At 38.3% G+C, this 23,755-nt stretch overlaps 1 long non-coding RNA gene across 7 annotated transcripts in view; it reads left to right on the forward strand.

Annotated features, from left to right (window-relative positions):
* The window catches only part of LOC102902122, a 59,498-nt gene that overhangs the window by 23,663 nt on the left and 12,080 nt on the right, over positions 1-23,755 (forward strand). For 3 of the 7 annotated variants that reach the window (XR_006596471.1, XR_006596470.1, XR_006596469.1), the window contains one exon: positions 16,622-16,725. This is a non-coding gene — a long non-coding RNA (uncharacterized LOC102902122). Of the gene's footprint in view, positions 1-9,427; positions 12,720-16,621; positions 16,726-19,537; positions 19,629-23,755 lie in introns of those variants that run through there. The other 4 variants (XR_002741669.2, XR_002155748.2, XR_006596472.1 and 1 more) reach the window with 4 other exon arrangements.

Raw genomic sequence — 23,755 nt, forward strand, 5'->3', positions numbered from 1 at the left:
TGAATCTGTTGATACAATCATAGGATTTTCCTTCCTTAGCCTGCTGATGTGATAGATTATAGTAATTGATTTTCAAATGCTGCTCCAGCCTTGTATACCTGGAATAAATTTCACTTTGTCATGGTGTACAATTCTTTTTATAAGTTTATGAACTCAATTTGCTAATATTTTTTTGAAAAATTTTACATCTATGTTCATGAGAGATATTGTTCTGTAGTCTTCCTTTCTAGTAACATGTTTGTTTGATTTTGATATTAGGGTAATGCTGGTCTCATAGAATGAGTTAGTAAGTATTCTCTCTGCTTCTGTCTTCTGCAAGAGATTGTAGAGAATTGGTATAAGTTGTTCCTTAAATGTTTGGTAGAATTCACCATTAAACCCATCTGAGCCTGTTGCTTTCTGTTTTTGAAGATTATTAATTATTGATTCAATTTCTTTAATAGAAATAGGCTTATTTTGACTTTCTATTTTTCCTTGTGTGAGTTTTAGTAGATTTTGTCTTTTAAGAAATTGGTCCATTTTATCTAGGTTATCAAACTTATGGGCATAGAGTTGTTCAAAACATTTTTTTTTATTTTGTTAATGCTTCTGGAATCAGTAGTTAGAGCCCTTCTTCCTTTTTTGATATTTGTAGTTTGTGTCTTCTTTCCCTCTTCCTCTTTTCCCACCCCCCCAACCTCCCCCTCTTTTTCATAAGTTAGTGTAGCTAGAGGTTGTCAATTTTATTGATCTTTTCAAAGAACCAGCTTTGGTTTTGTTGATATTCTTTATTGACGTTATATTTTCTTTTTTAAAAAATGATTATTGGGGCGCCTGGGTGGCGCAGTCGGTTAAGCGTCCGACTTCAGCCAGGTCACGATCTCGCGGTCCGTCAGTTCGAGCCCTGCGTCAGGCTCTGGGCTGATGGCTCAGAGCCTGGAGCCTGTTTCCGATTCTGTGTCTCCCTCTCTCTCTGCCCCTCCCCCGTTCATGCTCTGTCTCTCTCTGTCCCAAAAATAAATAAACGTTGAAAAAAAAATTTTTAAAAATAAAAAATGATTATTTATTTATTTTGAGAATGAGAGAGAGAGAGAGGAGAGAGAGGGAATCCCAAGCAGGCTCTCTGCTGTCAGCACAGAGCCTGACACAGGGCTCAATCTCATGAACTGTGAGATCATGACCTGAGCAGAAATCAAGACTTAACTGACTGGGCACCCAGGCTCCCCTATTGATGTCCTATTTTCAATTATATTGATTTTTGCTCTGATTTTTATTTTTTTCTTCTTACTTTGAATTTAATTTCCTCCTCTTTTTCTCATTTCCTAAGGTGGACTCTTATTCTATTGTTTTAGATTTTTTTCTTTTTAATATCTGCAGCCATTGCCATAAATTTCCCTCTATGCACTGCTTTTGCTGCATACCACAAATTTTAATACATTTTATTTCATTTACAACGAGTTTAAAATATTCAATTTCTCTTATTAATTTTTTTTATCAACCATGTGTTATTTAGAGGTTATTGTTTAATTTCCAAGTATTTGGGGGTTTCCATCTATCATTCTGTTATAGATTTCTAGTTACATTTTATCATTGTCTGAAAGCAGGTATGTATGATTTTTATTCTTTCAGATTTGCTAAAGGATGTTTTATGGCCCAGAATGTGGTCTATCATGGTGAATGTCCATGTGAGCTTGATAAAAATATATGTTCTGCTGTTGTTGGATCAAGTAGTCTATAGATATCAGTTAGATGCGGTTTATTGATGTTACTGAGTTCAGCTATGTCCTTACTGATTTTTGCCTGATGGATGTATCCATTACTGTGAGAGGGCTGTTGAGAAATTCAACTGTAATAGTGGCTTCATCTATTTCTTCTTGCATTTCTATTAGTTTTTGCCTCACATATGACATTATGCTTCACATTAAGGATTGTCATGTCTTCTTGGAGAATTGACCTTTTTTTGTCATATATTGCCTCTTTAACTTGGAGTCTGCTTTGTTTGAATTTAATAAAGGTATTCCACCTTTCTAGTGTTAGTGCTAGCATGATGTATTTTTCTCTATGCTTTTATTTTTTCTGTGTCTAAATTTCCTTTCTCTTTCTTTCTTTCTTTCTTTTTTCTTTTTCTTTTTTTGTGAAGACATAATATAGTTGGGTGTTGTTTGTGTTTACCCACCCTGATAGTCTCTTTTAGCTGGTGTATTTAGACTACTGACGTTTTAAATTATTGTTCATATGCTTGGATTAACATTTACCATATTTGTTACTGTTCTCTATTCATTGCCTTTGTTCTTTGTTTCTTGTTTTTGACTTCTACTCTTTTCCTGGCTTCTGTGAGTTTCACTGAGCATATTATGTGATTTCATTTTTTATCCTCTGTTAGCATATATTTTACTTACTTGTTTACTTTTTTTAGTAGTTGCACTTAAGTTTACAATATTCACTTAAAATTAGTCCAAGTTGTTTTTCAGATAACACTTTGTCACTTCACAGGTACAGCAAGTATAGCAGTGTAGTACCATTTCCTCCCTCCCATCCTTCGTAACATTGCCTTCATTTATTTCACTCATTAAAAAGTTATCATTACTGCTGAACTTCTTTTTTTTATGAAGAGATTTTTTTAAATGTTTATTTATTAGAGAGAGAGAAGCATGCTTAAGTGGAGGAGAGGCAGAGAGAGAGGGATACAGAAGATCCAAAGCAGGCTCTACGCTGACAGTGGCAAGCCCAATGTGGGACTCAAACTCACAAACTGTGAGATCATAACCTGAGTCAAACACTCAGCTCACTGAGCCACCCAGGCCCCCATTACTGCTGAATTTCTGACCTAAGTCATTTTTGTTCTTTCTGAAGAATTTTTTAAAGTATATCTTGCATGTCAGTGCTATTGGCAACAAGTTCTCTCAATTTTTGTTTGAGAAGGTCTTCATTTCTCATTTCTTCTTAAGGATAATTTTGCTGGATACTAAATTCTAGGTTGGTGGGTTTTTTCCTTTCACACTTTAAATATTATACTCCACGTTCTTTTCTTTGCATGGTTACTGAAGAGAAAGTCATCATAATTCTTATCCTTCCTCCTCTATAGGTTAGACAGTTTCTCCCTCAGGCTTCTTTTAATATTTTTTCTTTCATATTCTGCAGTTTGAGTATGATATGCCTATACATAGAATTTTTTTTTAATCCTGCTTGGTGTTCTCTGTGTTTCCTAGGTATGTGGTTTGCTATCTATCATTAATTTGGGAAAACTTGTTTCCCAAATTAATATTTATTATATTATTATTATTATTATTATTATTATATTGCTATTGTTATTACTGCTTCAAATATTTTTTCTGTTCCTTTTCTTTTTCTTCTACTTCTGGTATTTCCATTATGTGTATGTTACTCTGTTTTTAATTGTCCCACAGTTCTTCAGTATTCCATTCTGGCCTTTTCATTCTTTTTTTTTTCTTCTTGTTGCTTTGGTTTTAAAAGCTTCTATTGACATTTCTTCAACCTTACTGATTCTTTCCTTGGTCATATCCAGTCTATTCATGAGCCCATGAAAGGCATTCTTCATTTCTATAACAGTATTTCTTATTTTTAATTTTTTTCTTAGTTTCCATCTCCCTGATTACATTTCCCATCTGTTCTTGCAATTTGTCCAATTTTCTCCTAGAATCATTAGCATATTATTCATAGTTGTTTTAAATTCCTGTATGGCAATTTCAACATCTCTGCCATATTGGTCTCTCATTCTGGTGCTGGCTCTATCTCTTCAAACTCTTGCTGTTTTTTGTCTTTTAATATGCTGTCTTTGATTTTTTTTTTTTTGTTGAAAACTGAACATGATATACTGGGTAAAAGGAACTGAGCTAAATAGGCCTTTAGTGTGAGGTTTTATTTTTATCTGGCTAGGAGTTAGAATGTGTTTACTGTTTGCTATAGCTTTTGGTGTCAGAGGCTATAATTTTCTTTCTTATCCTTATCTTTATATCCTCTGTTGTTTTTGGGTTTCTCTTAAGACTTGTTTTTTTTTATAGATAGTGCAGACAGGGGTAGTGGGGGGAGAGAGAGAAAGGATGTGGGGCTCAATCCTACAATCCTGGAATTATGACCTAAGATGAAATCAAGAGTCCAATGCCCAACTGACTGAGCTACCCAGGCACCCCCCCCCTTTAAGACTTCTTTATAAATAAAGTGTGAGACATTCCTGTGTTCATTTTTCGTCCCTTCTCCTTTCCCACATTCTTCTTCCTGATTATCCTACTTTTTCTTCTCAAAAAAAAAAAAACCTCCTTTGTGATATGAGCATTTAAAACTTTTTTTTTAATGTTTATTTTTATTTTTGACACAGAGAGAGAGAGAGAGAGAGAGAGAGAGAGAGAGAGAGAGAGAGACAGAGCATGAGCAGGGGAGGGGCAGAGAGAGAGGGAGACACACAATCCAAAGCAGGGTCCAGGCTCTCAGCTGTCAGCACAGAGCCCGACGCAGGGCTCGAACTCACACTGTGAGATCATGACCTGAGCTGAGGTCGGACGCTCAACTGACTGAGCCATCCAGGCGCCCCTGAGCATTTTTAATATGTCACGTCAATACCACATTTTATTATAGTTGTTTTACTGTCTTCCTACTAGATTGCAAGTCCCTTGGAGCAAGTACAGCATATTTTCATCTTTGTATATTATGCCTGGTATATAATCAATGCTTAATAAATATTTATAAAGTTATTATGTGCAGTGCTAATAAACATTTTAGCATTGTCTGCTATTGGTACTCCCCATTATATATCTCTTACTTCCAGATTGAGTTTATTCCTATCCAGTGGTTCTTAACTCTGATTCATAATAGAATCGCTTTTAGCGAGAGATTTTATTTTAGTTTAGTTTAGTTTAGCTTATTTATTTATTTTGAGAAAGAGAGCAAGAGAGAAGAGGGGAGGGGCAGAGAGAGGAAGAGACAGAATCCTAAGCAGGTTTCATGCCGTCAGCAAGGAACCTGTCATGGGGCTTGAACTCACAAACTGTGAGATGATGACCTGAGCCAAGATAAAGAGTTGGATACTTAACGAACTGAGACACCCAGGTGCCCCTAGGAAGAGATTTTAAAATATATGTTCAGTCTATAGAAAAGATTGTCAATATGATTAGAAAATAGAATATCTCAGCACAGAAATGGCAAGTATAAAACAAGAATCAAAAGGAAGATTTAGAACTGATAATTCCATTATCTGAAATGAAAAATTTAGTTGGATGTTATTAACAGTTTGAACATTGCAGAAGAAAGAATGACTGAACTTGAAGAGAGATCAATAGGAACCATTCAGTCTGAAGAACAGAGGCAAAAAAGAATTGAGAGATAATAAGGAACAGAGTCTTGGTGACCTGGTGGGGGGGGGGGGCAATATCATGCAATATATGTGAATTTGGAGAGTTAGAAGAAATGGCTTAACAAATGAGAAAAAATTGGCTGCAATTTTATCAAATGTAGTGAAAAACATCAATTTACATATTCAAATAGCTCAGAAAACCCCAAAGAAAGATAAATATAAAGAAAATACCACCTGTGCACATCATAGTCAATGACAAAGAGAAAACTTTGTGCATGAAAAAATTTTTTTTGCATTCAGAAGAATGAAAACTGACTAAAAAAAACCCTGAAGCCCAGAATCTTCAAAGTGGTAAAAACAAAACAAAACAAAACCCTATTGCCCCATTATTCATTTACGTCCAGTGAAAATATCCTTTAAGAAAAAAGCAAGGGGCACCTGGGTGGCTCAGTTGGTTAAGTGTCAGACTCTGATTTCAGCTTAGGTCATGATCTCACAGTTGTGAGATCAAGTCCCACATCAGGCTCTGCACTAGGCGCGAAGCCTGCTTGATATTCTCTCTTTCCTTCTCTCTTTGCCCCTTCCCTGCTTGCACATGCACTCTCTCACTCTCACTAAATACATACATACATACATATATACATATCTATGTGTGTGTGTGTGTATATATACATATATATATATATATATATATATATGAAAAAAGTAAAATGAAAAATTATGGCAGATCATATTTTCCAAATATGGCCATAACAATAAATGTAACTAGAATAAACACTAATTACATGACTGAAATTCTCTGAAAAAAAAATAGCAAGCTGAAATTATAAGCTGTCTAAAACATACACACTTTAAATACAGAGTCCCAGATAGATTGAAAGTAAAAGATGGGAAATGATATACAGGGCCACCAGTAAGCACAAGAAAGCTTGGTGTGGGTATCTTAATGCCAAATAAAGTAGATTCAATATAGGGCCTATATTAGCAAAGGTAAAGAGGGATAAATACTCATAAAAGGGTCAATTCATCAGAATGACGTAGCACTCAATATGTATGTGCTTAATAACAGATTAAAGACGTGAAGCAGAAATTGACAGAATTAGTGGCAGAAATAGACAAATCTACAGTCACAGAGATTTTTAATACCCCTTGCACAACAATTCATAAAACAACTTGTCAGAAAAAAGATCAGTAAAGTCATAGATGTGAAGAATTCATCAATCACCTTGATCCCACTAGCATTTATGGAGCACTATACCCAACAACTGTAGAATGTTTATTCTTTTTGAATGCACATAGTACGTTCACTAAGGTAAGCCATATTTAGACTATAAAGCAAGTCTCAAGTTTAAAAGAATTAAAATTGTACCACAGTACATTCCCTGATTGCAATGGAACTGAATTAGAAATCAGTAGCACTAAGATATAAATAAAAGACCAGCATATTTGGAGTTTAAAGAGCATACTTCTAAATAATCCCTTGGGTCAAAGAAGAAACTTACATGGAAATTAGAAAGTATTTCCAACTGAATGATAATGATAATGTAATGTATTAAAATTTATGGGAAGCAGCTAGAGCAAGTCTTACAGAGTGTGAATGTTTAAATTAGTAAAGAAAGGAATATAATCAGTTATCTAGTCTGCTACTTAAAAAGCTAGAAAAAGAAGAGCAAAGTAAGCCTAAGATAAGTAGAAGAAAAGTAATAAAGAGAAGAAATCTATGAAGTAAAAAACAGAATAAACTGAAAAACAGAGAAAATTAACATAGGTAGCATAGTTATTTGAAAGATTAATAAAATTTATAAATCTCTAACAAAATTCATCAAGAGAAAATACAAATTACCAAAATCAGAATTAAAAAAAGGATATCACTATGATCATTAAAGATAACAAGGGAATAGTGTGAACAACTCTATGCAATATATTTGACAACTTAGATAACGAATTCCTTTCAAAACTTCACGTGTCAAAATAGACACATAAAGAAATAGAAGATGTGAATAGCACCACTTCTATTACAGTATTTGAATTTGTTATTAAAAATTTACCCCCACCGTCTCTCTCACACACACTCCTCCAAACAAAAACAACAAACTTCTAGGTCTAGCTGGCGGCATTGGTGAATGCTGTCAAACGTTTAATGAAAGCAAGGAAGAAATAATACCAATCTTATACAACTCTCAAGAAAATTGAGCTTATTTTATAAGGCCAACATAACTCTGATACCTAAACCTTACAAAGACATTAGAGAAAGAGAAAAGTATAGACCAATATCCCTCACAAAAGATACACAAAAAAATCCTTAGGAAAGTGTCATCAAATCAAATCTAGCAATATGTATAAAGGACATATTGGCAAGTGAAAATCTCTCCATCCATGTCATCCCAAATGGCAAAACTTCATTTTTTATGGCCAAATTGATATTTCATTGTGTATATATGTATATACACCACATCTTCTTTATTCACTCATCATTGATGTAAATCCATCAATTTGATTTATCATTTTAGTAAAGGACACAAGTCATATAATAGCTCAATAGATTAAGAAAAATATCTGGCAGTAATCAAGACAATGCTATATTGATACACATAATAGATCAATGGAACAGAATACAGAGTCCAGGAATGGACCGTATAGATGGTCAATTGAATTTCAACAAAGGTGGTAAGACTATTCAATGGGGAAAGAAAGTTTTTCAATAAATGATGTTGGAACAACTGGATAAATGTATGAAGACAAACGAACTTGAACTCCTACTATCCTGGGACACACAAAACTGATATGAGTGGAGCTGGAAGCTTCCTTGGGTTCCCTTCTCTCCTACCCCCTGCCCACCCCTTAAATCACTCTGTGAGCATTACAAAAGCAGGATCTAGACTTGTGTGGCTCTGAGAATACTGGACCCCACCACCCCCACCAACTTGGGCCCAGCAGAGCGCTGAGTGGGGACAACTGGTAGAGACTGACCCATGAGGGGACTCCCCTTCTTGGCCCACTGAGTTTCATATGGCAGTTAGTCACCAGCAGTTCTACATTCCAAGAGCTTTAAGCAGTCTAACAGGGAAGGAAATCCAGAAGAAAGGCGGAAGTGGGTTTTTCCAGTTTGTTTAAGCAGGTGCTGTAAGGTTGAGATGAGAACATGAAAACCTGAAAGACAGATGATGGACCTGGAAGTACCCAAATGTGCACAGTGGTGATTGGGGAGATGTGAAAGCCTACTGGCCATCTGAATTCCTAACCCACAAGTCATTGCCTCTGTGTCCATTCCAATCACCCATCTGCTTTATGCCAGGCAACTCCTATTGAGATACTAAGATCAAGCCTCTGACTGAGAAGCCTCACACTGGGACAGAGCTGCAAAGTGACTCTGGATAAGTGACATCCATGCACCTGGTCAATGAGGAGCAGAAGCTGAGAGTGAGCAGAAAATGGTAGAGGAAGGGAGGAAGTTCAGGGTTTATGAACAGGTGAGACATTGGCCCTAGGAAGGGGTCTAGAACAGGAAGGGCCTTGAATGCTGACCTTGAGCCTAATTTCCCTGCTCAGACCAGAAGGTGCAGCACCTCCAATTGGCCCCACACTGACTGGGTAATACCAACTGGTGTGAAAGTAGGTGAGGCCAATGGGCTCCTGGCATTCACATACAACCCACAGAGAACAGTGCATGGGGATAGAGGCAGCTCCTGACTGCCAGGTGCCTGGTGGCTGAGTGGCTGGGACAAAGAACACTCTTTAAAGGCTTGGAGCAGTGGGGACTCAGAGCACACTGACAGCCTTGGACACCCAGGGAAAGGTGAGTCCAGATGCCGTTGCCAACTCAGGAGGGTGGGGGCAGGCCTCCACATTGGGGCGCCAGGACCATTGTCTTCCTCGTTTTCAGTGTCCTGCTGCTGGTGAGCCCCCACCGTGGCTCCTGGCCCAGGAAGGTGGGCCTGGTGGCCAGGAGCTGGCAGGGGGAGTGGGGGACATGGTGTGGTGGCAGTGCTTGCCCCAGTCATCAGCAGCAAAGGCGAGTCAGGGCAGGACCAATAGTGGGCAGACCCTGGGGAACAGCCTTCTGGGCAGCAGAACCTACCTGGACCCATAGAGAGAAGAACTAACACCCCTCCCCGCCCCCCCCCCCCCCCGCCCGCCCTGCATCCTGGTCCCAAGCAGGTCTGGCTGCCCCAGAATGAATTCCAGAATCCAGGAAGACTCCACTGTGTGAAAGGTGAAATAAAATGGAGTCCCTTATGTCAAGGGGCTTTAAAATGGAGTTAGAAGGCCTTTCAGGAGATGCACCTCCTTATAATCCTTAGTAGGTAGAACCATGAATTTTTTAACTGGAGCAAATTGCAAAGATTCCAAGGATTCTGCAAGAACACCTACAACTTGTTATAGTAAAGGACTTTTGCTTATTGATAGCCCTAGGAACCAATTATGTTTAGCCAAGGTTAGCTTTCTGGCACCAACACTGTAGCTGTGGCCCAAGGGTGCAAGATTCAGCCACTCCCTGCTAAAAAAATCCAAAGGCAGAGAGACCGGGAGTGATGAAACAAGAAAGGAATTTATTTCAGTGAGACCCAACACTAGGAAGGTAGTGACTAGTGTCCCCAAAACAGTCCCCAAAGTGCTTAAAATTCTGTAAAGAAAATGTGGGACAAAGGTTAGTGGATATGTTCATGCCTGTGGTAAAGGTCAAGTCCATCACTTTCTTGGAGTCAATCACATGGAGTCTTTATTGCTTGAGGGGTAGATTGGTTTTTGTCAAGGGATGCTTAGCCAGTGGGGTCTTTTGCCTGAGTTAGAAGATAAGCTGGGGCGGAAAAAGATAAGCTGGAAAGAATTTAATCAATTACAAAGTACAGACAGAGGTAAAAATGGAGTTAGTGGAAGTCCTTTCAACACAATAAAAATTTTTGTAGGCAACAAACACAACTTTTTCTTTTTGTCTTTAGAAATCCCTAATTTTTGCTCCCTAGTGGGACATTATTGGGTTGTTACCCAAATATGTGTACCCCGAATGGCAATTCTTTGATCCTAAATAAATTCTTTTGCTTAAATTATTGCTTCTTGACAATTTTAGGTTGACATTAGCAAGACTTGATGTGGCCTTTCTCTTCCTTTCCCTTTCCTTTCTTCTTTATGCCTCTGTTTTGTGAAAATTAATAAAGGGAAACCTCACTAAAATGGAGTCAGGAGGTTCAGCCAGAAAAACTCTCATGCCCTACCACTCCTCCTTAACTGCAGACTCAACAGGAAGAGACAGACCTTGAAGTGGATAGTAGTTCACTATTCCAGTAGAAGGATGGAAGGCAGCCCACCAGCCTAGCCAATGAGAGCCACAACTGATGGACAGCCACTATACTTTCAGCTCCCAGTTTACTCCAGTAATCTTTGCATTTATAAGAACTTTCCCAACTTCCTGCTTTCCTCTATAAAAGAGCATTCTCCAACTTTGTTGGGGGAAGCTGCCTATGGTTTTACCCTGGCTTTCTTGTTCTGGATTGCAGTTATCTGTTATCCTCAAATAAACCCAGCTTTTGCTGGTAAAATAGCTAATAGTTTTATATTTAAGGTTAACAGTTTAAATTCTAAAACATGCAAACTGTGTCTATTTTTCCAATCAATTTTTACAGAAAAGCAACTTTCCCACCTACACTTTTGATTCAGTTCCCCTGAGTGGCCACTGTGAGCAATTTACCGATTTTTTTCCAGTCACTTCCATCCATAGGAATGCATACAGGGCTCACAAGGTAAACCACAATAATCATACAGCAGGACCCAAGATCTATCTTAGTTTAGGAGGCTGGTGTGAAGCTCTTGTTTTGATTTTGATTTTGAGAATGAAACTGATAAGGATGTGCATCCTGAAGACACTTATTATGGAAATATATGCATACTTGGAATTATTTTCCAAGCTAGTGGAAACTCCAGCCAATTACCCTTTTCAAGGTTACTTTTACGTTAAAAAAAAAAAAAAAAAAAGACAAACCCAAATCAAGGTTATAGAAATCATAAAATTGTAAATGTTTTCATTGAATAAATCAGCAAAAAATTCAGAAAAGCAGTAATATTTCAGAATTTATTTTTAAAATATCAGTTTATATTAGGTAGGGCCCGTGTTTACACTGCATGATGAATGGCTTATTTTAGTAAGGCTGTATTACTCCAGGATAAATGTAAGGATGACCTATGTAGACAAGGTCAAAAATCTGGATTTGATGGTTTGGGGAATGTAAGCCCAAACACGCCTGTTAGCCTCCCATAAGTCTTGCCTTTTTCTGTGCATTTAAGATGCACTTCTTAAAGCTAATAACAAATTACATTAGCTGTTTTATGTCAGTACATTCATATTTATCTTCATTTTTTAAACAGTGGTATTTTATTGTGTGATAGAACCAAAGATTATTTTATTCTTCCCTTTTATGCATAGCTGCTTAGATTATACTCTGGTTTTGGTTTTGCTGATTCCAACGTCATGATAGTAATTACACTTGTATTGATATGAAAAATGATTTTAGGATTTTGTTTTTATATCGGTAAATTCTTCTCCAAAAGAAAGTTGTTCCAGTTTTACACTCACATCACACATGCATAAGTGTAAGCATCCAGATCGAGGAAGCACCGAGAGCCCCCAACAAATTTAACCCAAGGGGGTCCACACCAAGACACATCATTAAAATGGCAAAAGTAGTGATAAAGAATTTTAAAAGCAGCAAAGGAAACAGTTACATACAAGGGAAACCCCATAGGGCTATCAGCTGATTTTTCAGCAGAAACTTTGCAGGCCAGAGGGAGTGGCATGATATTCAAAGTACTGAAAGGAAGAAAAGCCACAATCAAGAATACCCAGCAAGGTTATCCTTCAGAATAAAGGAGAGATAGGGTTTCCCAGACAAACAAAAGTTAAAGGAGTTCATCACCACTGAACCAACCTTACAAGAAATGTTAAAGGGACTTATTTGAGTGGAAACAAAAGTTCATAATCAGGAGTAAGAAAGCTATAAAAGGAAAAAAATGCATAGGTAAGTGCAAATATATAATGCAAGTAGTAGATTAATCACTTATAAAACTAATATGGAAGTTAAAGCACAAAAGCAGTAAATTCAATTATATCTACAAAAGTCAGTCAAGGGATCCACAAAATAAAAAGAAGTAAAGTGTGACATTATATACATAAAATATGATGGGGGAGTAATAAAATTTAGTGCTTTTAGAATGGGCTCAAACTTAAGTGACCATCAATTAATATAGACTGCTATACATTATATATGAATCTAATCTAACCACAAACTCAAAACCTATAATAGATATGCAAAAATCAAGGAGAAAGGAATCCAAGCACAATAAAGGAAGCCATCAAACCACAAGGGAAGAGAGAAGAAAGAGAAGAAGAAAGGAACAGAAGAACTACAAAAGCAACCATAATACAAGTAACAAAATGGCAGTAAGTATATACCTCTCAATAATTACTTTAAGTGTGGATAGACTAAATGCTCCAATCAAAAGGCATAGAAGGACTGAAATGGATTAAAAAGCAAAACCCATCTATGTGCTGTCTCCAAGAGACTCACTTCAGACCTAAAGACCCATGTGGATTGAAAGTGAAGGGTTGGAAAAATATTTGCCATGCAAATGAATGTGAAAAGAAAGCCAGGGTAGGGGCGCCTGGGTGGCTCGGTCGGTTAAGTGTCTGACTTCAGCTCAGGTCATGATCTCACTGTCTGTGAGTTCAAGCCCCATGTCGGGCTCTGTGCCGACAGCTCAGAGCTTGGAGCCTGTTTCAGATTCTGTGTCTCCCTCTGTCTCTGCCCCTCCCCTGTTCACGCTCTGTCTCTCTCTGTCTCAAAAATAAAATAAAATAAAACGTTAAAAAAAAAAAAGCCAGGGTAGCAGTACTTGCAGCAGACAAAACAGACATTAAAACAAAGACTGTAATGAGACAAAGAAGGACACTACATAATGATAAAGGGAACAATCCAACAAAAAGTTGTAACAATTGTAAATATTTACGAACCCAATTTGGAAGCACCCAAATACGTGTAACTACCATTAACAGACATAAAGGAAGAAATTGACAGTAATACAATAATAGTAGGGAACTTTAACACCCTACTTACATCAGGGGATAGATCATCCAGGCAGAAAATCAACAAGAAACAGTAGCTTTGAATGACACATTGGACCGGGTGGACCTAACAGCTATATCAGAACATTTTGTCCAAAAACAGTGGAATACACATTCTTTTCAAGTACACATGGAACATTTTTCAGAATAGATCGCGTTAAGCCACAGAATAACTCTCAATTTTAAAAAAAGGAATGCATAATGGTGCCTGATTCCTTTTACCCTTGTTACACTAAACTTTCATTCTTTGCAGTCTAAGAGGTACAAAATGATGCACTACCGTTGTGGTTTTGATTCCTTGGTGCTAACAGAGGTTTACAAGGATCCATGAGATTTCTGGGAGAAGATGATCAAGATATCTTGATTAGGTGGCAGGGGAGTGGAATCCCAGTCGTTCACCTGAACTATGTCACCTGGGGCCAGTTACTGGCCACAGCTCTACCTGTAATGAGATGTCACCCATGTCCTTGGGCTGTTGGAAGGATTACATCAGTTGGGACCCAATGCTGAGCTCTTTCCTAAACCCTGCGTCTTTACTCTGCATGTGCTAGAATGGTCCCACTTCTATTCTAGGTCTTTTCCTTCCAGCTCCCTCTCTCTATGACAGTAGGAATTGTGAGCTTCAGAGGCTCAGAAGCTCAGTTAGGCTGAATGGGCTCTGATATTGGAGCTGGACACAGTGGCCCTGCTCTGCTCCTTTCCAGCTTTGGGAGCCTGGTGTGGCCCTGCTTCTTCAAGTGTAGAATGGGGAGGAGAAGAAAGCCTGCAGGGCGCTTTGTTAACTGCTGAGGGCTGTGTGGGCACTTCTGTGAGGCTGTGTGGGAGTTCAAATCACATCCTCAGGGAGGTGTCAGTCACTATGATGTTGACAGGGTCACAGGGCCACATGGTTTCCACCCCGGCAGTGGCTGCCACCTGCTTGTATTGGCCCCTTGGTATGGGCTCCCTGAGGTGGAGGCAGGAGCTTCTGAAAAGCTTCTGAGGGCTGCAGATGACTGGTCACCAATTATGGCAGCTTAAAAGTCTCACAATCTGATGACAGTTAACTAGAGAACCAGGAAAGCAAGTGGTTTAATTCAGTCAGAGTTTGAAGCCCTGAGAACCAGAGGAGCCAATATGTAGAGTCTAGTTTAGATCGAAGGCCTAAGGACCAGAAGTTCCAAGGGCAGGAGAAGACGGACATCACAGCTTTAGCAGTCAGGACCTCGAAAGATTACATGATGCTCACCCACTTTGGGAGGGCAAACTGCTTCACTGAGCCACCAATTCAAATGTCAGTTTCGTATGGAAACACCCTCACAGACACACACAGAAATAGTATTTAGCTGAATATCTGGACACACTGTGATCCAGTCAAGATGACACATAAAATTAACCATCAGAGTGTGGTTTTCTTTATATTGCAGTTGGTTGGATTTCTTAGACCTTTGGCTTTATAATTTATATCCAATTTGGAAAATTTTTGACCATTATTTCCTCAAATATTTTGCCCATTTTTTCTCTTTACTGGGTCTCCAATTGCATGTATGTTAAATCCTTGATACTATTTCAGAGCTAATATAGGATCTGTTCATTTTTCCCTTATTTTTTCTCTTTGTTTCATTTTGGGTCTTCCTATTGCTCTGTCTACAAACTCACTGACATTATGCAGTATCTAATTTGCTGTTAATCCCGTTCAGTGTATCTTTAATTACAGACATTGTACTTTTTTAATATCTAGAAGTTTCATTGATGTTTTTAATACCAGCCATTTCCTCCTGATCATATTCAGGAGATTTAATACACTGAAGAATATTAAAAGATTTAGATTAGCTGTTTTAAGTTCTTCATTTAAATTCCATTATTTCTCTTATTTTTCTTGATTGTTTCTATTGATTGAATTTTTCCTGTTTATGGAGATTTTTTTTTTTGCCATTTTTGATGTCTGGTAATTTTTATTAAATAGTAGACATTGTTAAATTTACTTTTTTGGGAATTGAACTTTGTAGTATTCATTTAAAGAGTATTGGGTATTATTGTTATTATTGTCATCAAAATTAAGAAAACTGAGTATCAGTTGGATCATCTGATACTACCTTTTAAACTTTATGGCTTGGGATACAGTTACCTTACTTGGGCTAATTTTAACTACTAAGACTCTAATAATAAACTTCTGATAACCAGCTGGCATCCCTTTATGCAGTTCATCCATTCTGATGAATGGGAGCAAAAACAATTCCAAGACCTGGTCAAGCCTCAACCCTTGTCCAGCCTGCTGATTTCTGATGGTCTCTTCTCTGCCTGGGTGGGTCCCTGTCATGCATGCACAGATGAGCACACATCCAGACACTGGACATCTGCACAACACTTTCAGTTCAGCATCTTCTCCAGCCCTCTGCACTGCATTCAGCCTCTTGGAACTCCTGCCTGTGTCTCCTCAACAGAAGTCACAGGACTCCCTTTGGGTTCCCTCCCTGTGCTGCAGCCTGGAAACTTTCCTTAGGGATTGCAACAAGGCCATCCCTAGGCTCACCTTCTTTGTTTCCTAAGAGAAGGTGTTCTTATTAACCCGCCAAGCAGCTAACAAGCCCTTTACTCAGGGAAAGTCTGGGCCCTTGGGGAGGAAAACAAATGACCCATGTTTATCCTAGTCCTGGGAGCTCACAGTGTGGTGGAGGAGATGAGATCAAGGACCTAAATAACTAAAGGAAAATAGCATGGGGTCTCGTCGTCCTCACCTTATCCCATCTCCAGAGAGGCTGCGATGGTGTTGGGGAATGTTATTCACCTGTATTTGGACTCTGACATAGTTGTTGCAAGATCCCAGGTTATAATATTGCTGGCCTGGAGGATGTGATTTTAATTAAAGTCAACCTTGTGGCTAATGTTTATACCAGTCACAACATGTACTTACAGACAGCACTTAACATGTGCCAAGCTCTGTTTTTCTGCCTCCCTCTCTTATACATACACCGAACCATGAGCCCACGTCTACAGGTTGGCACAGTCGATCTCTGGCTACACCCTCGGTCTCCAGAAGCAGAGATAACCACAAACTAGAATGGCTTATCCTCTACTCTGCCCATTACTTTGACTTCTCTCTTGTCTGATCCTGTTCCTGTGGACTTTCCCCTCTATGTCCACTAGTGTCCCTACACCCGTGGCATTGTCACCTCTGCCTGGGCAACCCCTCCAAGCCCTTTTCACTGTTGTCAACCTTGTTATCTGTGTGTCTGCCTCAGCTCCCTGTGACCTGGATCTTTCGTAAGGAAAGGAAGGCCCATGTCATGTCACTGATGCTCCTTCTACAGTGTTGATCACCAGGCTCAAGACATGCCTTCCCCAGGTGAGTGGGTGGCTTGGGCTCTAATTCTCTGTACTGACACTGACATGATCTTGTCCTGTTGTAGAGTATATTTAATGTGGGTGGTGGGAAATATGACAGGTAGGTTGAGGATAGAAAAGAGGTCAGTGAATATCATCCAGAGGAACTGCCCAGATCCATGAGCTCCAGGAGCCAGGTGTCAACTTTTCAGTGGGTGAGCCCTGATCACACTAGCACCATTACAGATATTTGTTTATAAAAATAAAATTGTTTGCTCTTTGGATGGGGAACGAGATGTGTGAACTCAGATGTGCCCTGAGGAGCATTTGGTACATGTCTTAGTGGTTAGGGTTAGTGTTTAGGTTGTATCAACCTGAAAAGGAAAGTGGCAGGTAACACTGATGTGAGGGAAACAATTATGATAACACTGGCAGGGGATGAATTGAGTTCAGTAGCCCAGGTTTCCTAACCTGAGAGGTGGCAGAGGTCATTAACAAAGTCAAAGAGCGCCTGGGTGGCTCTGTCAGCTGAGCATCCAACTTCAGCTCAGATCATGATCTCACAGTTTGTGGGCTCAAGCCCCACATTGGGTTCTCTGCTGTCAGCATGGAGCCCACTTCTCTCCCTCTCTCTCTGCACCTCCTGCACTCACGCTCTCTCTCTCTCAAAAATAAACAAACAAAAAAACAAAGTCAAAGAGTAAATTGGTAGAAAAGGGCTTAAGAATTAGGACTATGAATGTGATTTTGGAGACAGTAGTAGCATTTCATTGCCAGAAGACTGAATGAAGGTTTCAGGTCGAACAATGACAACAAATGGAAATGTACATGTTGAGAAAGGAAGAAAGATCACCAGAAATAGAAAATATGAACCAAATGTAAAGGACTGTTATATCCTCTTAATTGCTTAAAAATATATACAAATATTGTTACATTGTTTGTGTGGTTTATAACATGTATATAGGCAATTCCTAGAACAGCTACTGCAAAAAGAATGGGAAGCGGTAATGAATTGATCTATCTTGTAAGTCTCTTACTTTTACACTAATATTATGCTATGAAATTCAGCAATGAAAAGGCATGAAGTATTGAAATACAGAACAACATGTATGAATTTCAAAATAATAATTTGGAGTGAAAGAAAACAGAGAGAAAGGAATACATCCTCTCTGATTCCACCTATGTGAAAATCTACAAACTTCAAACTATTCTATTGTGACAGAAAGTAGATCAATAGTTCCCTGGGTCCAAAAGGGTCAGGGCAGAAGGGAGGATTATCAAGGAGCAAGAGGAAACTTTAGGGGTGATGACATGGTCATTAGGCTGATTGTGGTGGCATTTCACAGATGCATATGTCAAAATTATCAAATTGTGTAATTTAATGATGTGCAGTTTATCATATGTCAATTATTCCTCAATAATCTCTTTTTAAGAGCCTGTCAATAGACTGAAAACAATTAAGGTCGTGTATTTTACTACCTATACCAATTGTATATTCATGATGGAAATATGTATAGTGGCACCTGGCTGGCTCAGTTGTAGAGCATGTAACTCTTAATCTCAGGGTGATGAGTTCAAGCCCCAACTGGGTATGGAACCTACTTAAAATTAAAAAAAAAATAGAGGTGATGAAAATATGTATAGATGAAAAGCCAATACACATACAAAATGGAATTCTAAAAAATAATTAACATCAAGGTATGCAGGGAAGGAGGAACATGGGGGGGGGGGGGAAGTCTGGACAAACAAAACAAATGGTAACTTATACAGCTATTTCAACCATATTAATTTTTATGTTTACTATAAATGCCATAAACACTGCAATTCAAAAGTAGAAGAGGTTAGAGGAATGAGAGAGTGAGACCAACTACATAATGTCAATTAGAGATGCAATTTTTTTTTAAGTTTTTATTTATTTTGAGAGAAAGAGTGAGCAGGGGAGGGGCAGAGAGAGAGGAGAAAGCAAGAATCCCAAGCAGGCTCTGTGAGTGCAGAGCCCAATGGGAGCTCAATTCAGGACTCGAATTCACTAACCGTGAGATCACAATCTGAGCTGAAGTTGGATGCTTAACCTTAACCAACGGAGCCACCCAGGCATCCCTAAAGACACAATCTAAAAGCATGACACAGATATATTGAAAATAAAAGGATGGAAGATATACCATTCAAATAGTAGAGGTAGGAAATCTGCTGTGGCCATCTTAATGTCAGATGAAGTTGACTTCAAGACAAAGAATATCCTGAGAAAAAAAGAAGGAACTTTTTTTGTCCTAATGGAAGGGGAGGCAGAGGGTGTGGACACTGAAGCCAAATACGTGGGGAGATTCCCTGAATGGAGCCCATGGAAGTTTTCTACAGAGAGCTACTTTCTCCCTGAGGTTAAGAAGCAAAGTCATTTGCTGAGACTGAAAAGCAGTGAGGAGGTGCTGGAGGAGAAGAGTAAGTGTGAAATGGTTTTTACAAAGCAGGAGAGTAAGGGGTCTGGGGACTCAGTGGCTCCAAAGCAGCAACAGGCCCATGTGTGGTTGCTGCATGTGTGGTGGTGTTTTGTTTTTGTTTTGTTTTTAATTGAGAGATCATTGACACATGACATTATATTAGGTTCAGGTGTATGACATAATGATTTGATATTTGTGTATATTGTGAAATGATCACCACAATAAGTCTAGTTAACATCCATCACCACACATAGTTACAATTTTTTTCTTGTGATGAAAACTTTTAAGGTCTACTCTCTTAGCAACTTTGAAATATGCAATACGGTATTATTAACTATAGTCACACTGCTGAATATTACACCATCAGGACTTTTTTTATAACTTTTTTTATAACAGGAAGTTTATATCTTTTGACCATCTTCACCCATTTCATTCATCCCCCATGGCTACCACACCTCTGGCTACCACAAATCTGTTTGCTGTGTCTGTAAGTTTGTTTTGTTTTGTTTTTTAAGATTCTACATATAAGTGAGATCACATGGTGTTGGTCTTTCTCTGACTTATTTTGTTTATCATAATGCCTTCAAAGTCCAGCCATGTGATCACAAATGGCAGGATTTATATATATACATGATATGTATACAAGATAATATACGTACCTCAATTTCGTATTCATTCATCAATGAATAAGCACTTAAGTTGCCTCCATGTCTTGGCTATTGTAAATAATGTTACAGCAAACATGGGTGTGCATATGTCTTTTCAACTTAGCATTTTCCTTTTCTTTGGAGAAATATCCAGAAGTGGGATTGCTGGATTATATGTTGCTTCTATTTTTAACTTTTAAAGGAATTTCCATACTGTTTTCCATAGTGACTGCACCAATTTACAGTCCCACCAGCAGTACACAAGAGTTTTCTTTTTTTCTCCACTTCCTTGCCAGTTCTTGTTATTTCTTGTTTTTTGTTTGTTTGTTTGTTTGTTTGTTTTTATAATAGCCATTCTAACAGGTGTAAGGTGATACCTTATTGTGGTTTTGATTTGCATTTCTATTAGTGATGTTGAGTATCTTTTCATGTCTCTGTTGGTCTCTGTCTTTGGAAAAATGGTGGTTCAGATGCTCTACTTTTTATTTTACTTTTTGAGAGGGAGAGAGGGCATAAGTGAGCGAGGGTCAGAGATAAAGAGAGAGGGAGAGAGACAGAGGTAGAGAGAGGTAGAGAGAGAAAGAGAGAGAGAGAAGCGGGGCTCACCCAGGGCTTGTGTTTTACCCAAAGCAGGACTCTTGCTCACCCAATGTGGGGCTTATCTGTCTACTTTTTAATTGGATTGTTTGTATTTTTGCTATTGAGTTGTATGTGTTCTTTATATATTTTGGGTAATAACCCTATATCAGATATATGATTTGCAAGTATCTTTTCCCACTTGGTAGGTTGCCTTTTCATTTTCTTGATAGTTTCCTTTACTGTGAAGAAGCTTTTTAGTTTGATGTAGTCCCACTTATTTATTTTTGCTCTTGTTGCCTTTGCTTTTGGTGTCAGATTCAAAAACTAATCACCAAGACCTATGTCAAGGAGCTTACCACCTATGTTTTCTTTTTTTTTTTTTTTTTATGAAATTTATTGACAAATTGGTTTCCATACAACACCCAGTGCTCATCCCAAAAGGTGCCCTCCTCAATACCCATCACCCACCCTCTCCTCCCTCCCACCCCCCATCAACCCTCAGTTTGTTCTCAGTTTTTAAGAGTCTCTTATGCTTTGGCTCTCTCCCACTCTAACCTGTTTTTTTTTTCCTTCCCCTACCCCATGGGTTCCTGTTAATTTCTCAGGGTCCACATAAGAGTGAAACCATATGGTATCTGTCTTTTTCTGTATGGCTTATTTCACTTAGCATCACACTCTCCAGTTCCATCCACGTTGCTACAAAAGGCCATATTTCATTTTTTCTCATTGCCACGTAGTACTCCATTGTGTATATATACCACAATTTCTTTATCCATTCATCAGTTGATGGACATTTAGGCTCTTTCCATAATTTGGCTATTGTTGAGAGTGCTGCTATGAACATTGGGGTACAAGTGGCCCTATGCATCAGTACTCCTGTATCCCTTGGATAAATTCCTAGCAGTGCTATTGCTGGGTCATAGGGTAGGTCTATTTTTAATTTTCTGAGGAACCTCCACACTGCTTTCCAGAGCGGCTGCACCAATTTGCATTCCCACCAACAGTGCAAGAGGGTTCCCGTTTCTCCACATCCTCGCCAGCATCTATAGTCTCCTGATTTGTTCATTTTGGCCACTCTGACTGGCGTGAGGTGATACCTGAGTGTGGTTTTGATTTGTATTTCCCTGATAAGGAGCGACGCTGAACATCTTTTCATGTGCCTGTTGGCCATCCGGATGTCTTCTTTAGAGAAGTGTCTATTCATGTTTTCTGCCCATTTCTTCACTGGGTTATTTGTTTTTCGGGTGTGGAGTTTGGTGAGCTCTTTATAGATTTTGGATACTAGCCCTTTGTCCGATATGTCATTTGCGAATATCTTTTCCCATTCCGTTGGTTGCCTTTTAGTTTTGTTGGTTGTTTCCTTTGCTGTGCAGAAGCTTTTTATCTTCATAAGGTCCCAGTAATTCACTTTTGCTTTTAATTCCCTTGCCTTTGGGGATGTGTCGAGTAAGAGATTGCTACGGCTGAGGTCAGAGAGGTCTTTTCCTGCTTTCTCCTCTAAGGTTTTGATGGTTTCCTGTCTCACATTTAGGTCCTTTATCCATTTTGAGTTTATTTTTGTGAATGGTGTGAGAAAGTGGTCTAGTTTCAACCTTCTGCATGTTGCTGTCCAGTTCTCCCAGCACCATTTGTTAAAGAGGCTGTCTTTTTTCCATTGGATGTTCTTTCCTGCTTTGTCAAAGATGAGTTGGCCATACGTTTGTGGGTCTAGTTCTGGGGTTTCTATTCTATTCCATTGGTCTATGTGTCTGTTTTTGTGCCACTATGTTTTCTTTAGGAGTTTTATGACTTCAGGTATTATGTTCAAAGTCTTTAATCCACTTTGAGTTAATGTTTGTGTATGGTATGAGATAGTGATCAAGTTTCATTCTTTTGTATATGGCTGTCCAGTTTTCCCAATATTATTTATTAAAGAGACTGCCCTTTCTCCGTTGTATGTTTTTGGCTCCTTTGTAGTAAATTAGTTGATCTTACATGTTTGGGTTTATTTCTGGGTTCTCTGTTCCATTCCATTGGTCCATGTTTTTATGCCATATCTGTTTTTATACCAATACCATACCATTTTGATTTCTATAGCTTTGTAAGAGTGAATTTTTTGTAATATTAACAAGACTAATTCATCAAGGAGTCATAATAATCATATATGTATATGTAACTCATACAGTTTCAAACTACATGAAGGAAAAATCTACAGAATGAAAGGGAGATTATAACACCCCTTTATAAGCAATTGATAGAATGATTACATGAAAACTCATTGAGTCATAAGAAATCTAAACATTATAAAGCATGTTGATTTAATTAACATTCATAGAGCACATCTGCAGTATCTACTTTAGATTCATTCTTTTCTAGTGAACATGGTACATTGGCTAAGATATACCACGTCCTGGGCTATAAAACAAGTCTAAATTAAATGTAAGCGCATGAAATCATACAAGCACCGTTCTCTAACTCAATGAAACTAAAGTGGAAATGAGTAACAATATCTAAGAAGACCCCCAAAATTTGTATATCAAGCAACACACTTTTAAATTATCCATGATTCAAAGAAGAAAAGGAACTTTAAAAACTCCTCTCAATAAATGCCAATGAAAATATAACACATCAAAATATGTCAGATGCTGTGAAAACCAGCAATCAGATTAAAATGTATAGCTTTCAGTGCCTTTATTAAAGGGACAGAGTGTTGGGGCAACAGAGTATGATTACTAATGGTTTCTTTTGGGTGTTAAAGAATATTCTAGAATTGATTCTAGTGATGGTTGTGTAACTCTCTAGATATAACAATTGAAATGTATACTTTAAATGAGTGATTTATATAAAGAATCATAATTATTAATTGTGTGAATTATATCTCACTAAACCTGTTAAGAAGAAAGGAAGAAATATATAAAATCTGTGACCTCAAGATCAGCATTAATCAGCCATAGAGATAAATATAAATATAAACCAAGTGAAGTAACAAGCATAGAAATCAGTGAAATAGAATATTCTGACACTGATTACTAGGAGTTGGTGCAGACTCCACAGGTTAAGGGCTTGGTCCCACATGACCATCCCCACTTCAGACATCAATCACAAGCAGTGGGCTCCCACGTGATCCACACTTTTGTCTGACTTGGCTGTAAATTGGGGGTTCCCATGACCCTCTCCTCAGATTCAATAATTTGCCATAACAGCTTAAATAACTCTGGGAAACATGTTTATCGATTTATTATAAAGGATACAAATGAGTAGACAGATAAAGTACATTGGGTGAGGTCCAGAAGAGTCCAGAGTGCAGGAGCTTCTGTCCCTGTGGAGTTGATATGTACCACCCTCCCAGCACATGGATGTGTTCACCAACCTGGAAGCTCTCTGAACCCCATACTCTTGGGATTTTATG

The sequence above is a fragment of the Felis catus genome, chromosome B1 (genome assembly GCF_018350175.1).
Source record: "Felis catus isolate Fca126 chromosome B1, F.catus_Fca126_mat1.0, whole genome shotgun sequence".
Taxonomy (NCBI): Eukaryota; Metazoa; Chordata; class Mammalia; order Carnivora; family Felidae; genus Felis; species Felis catus.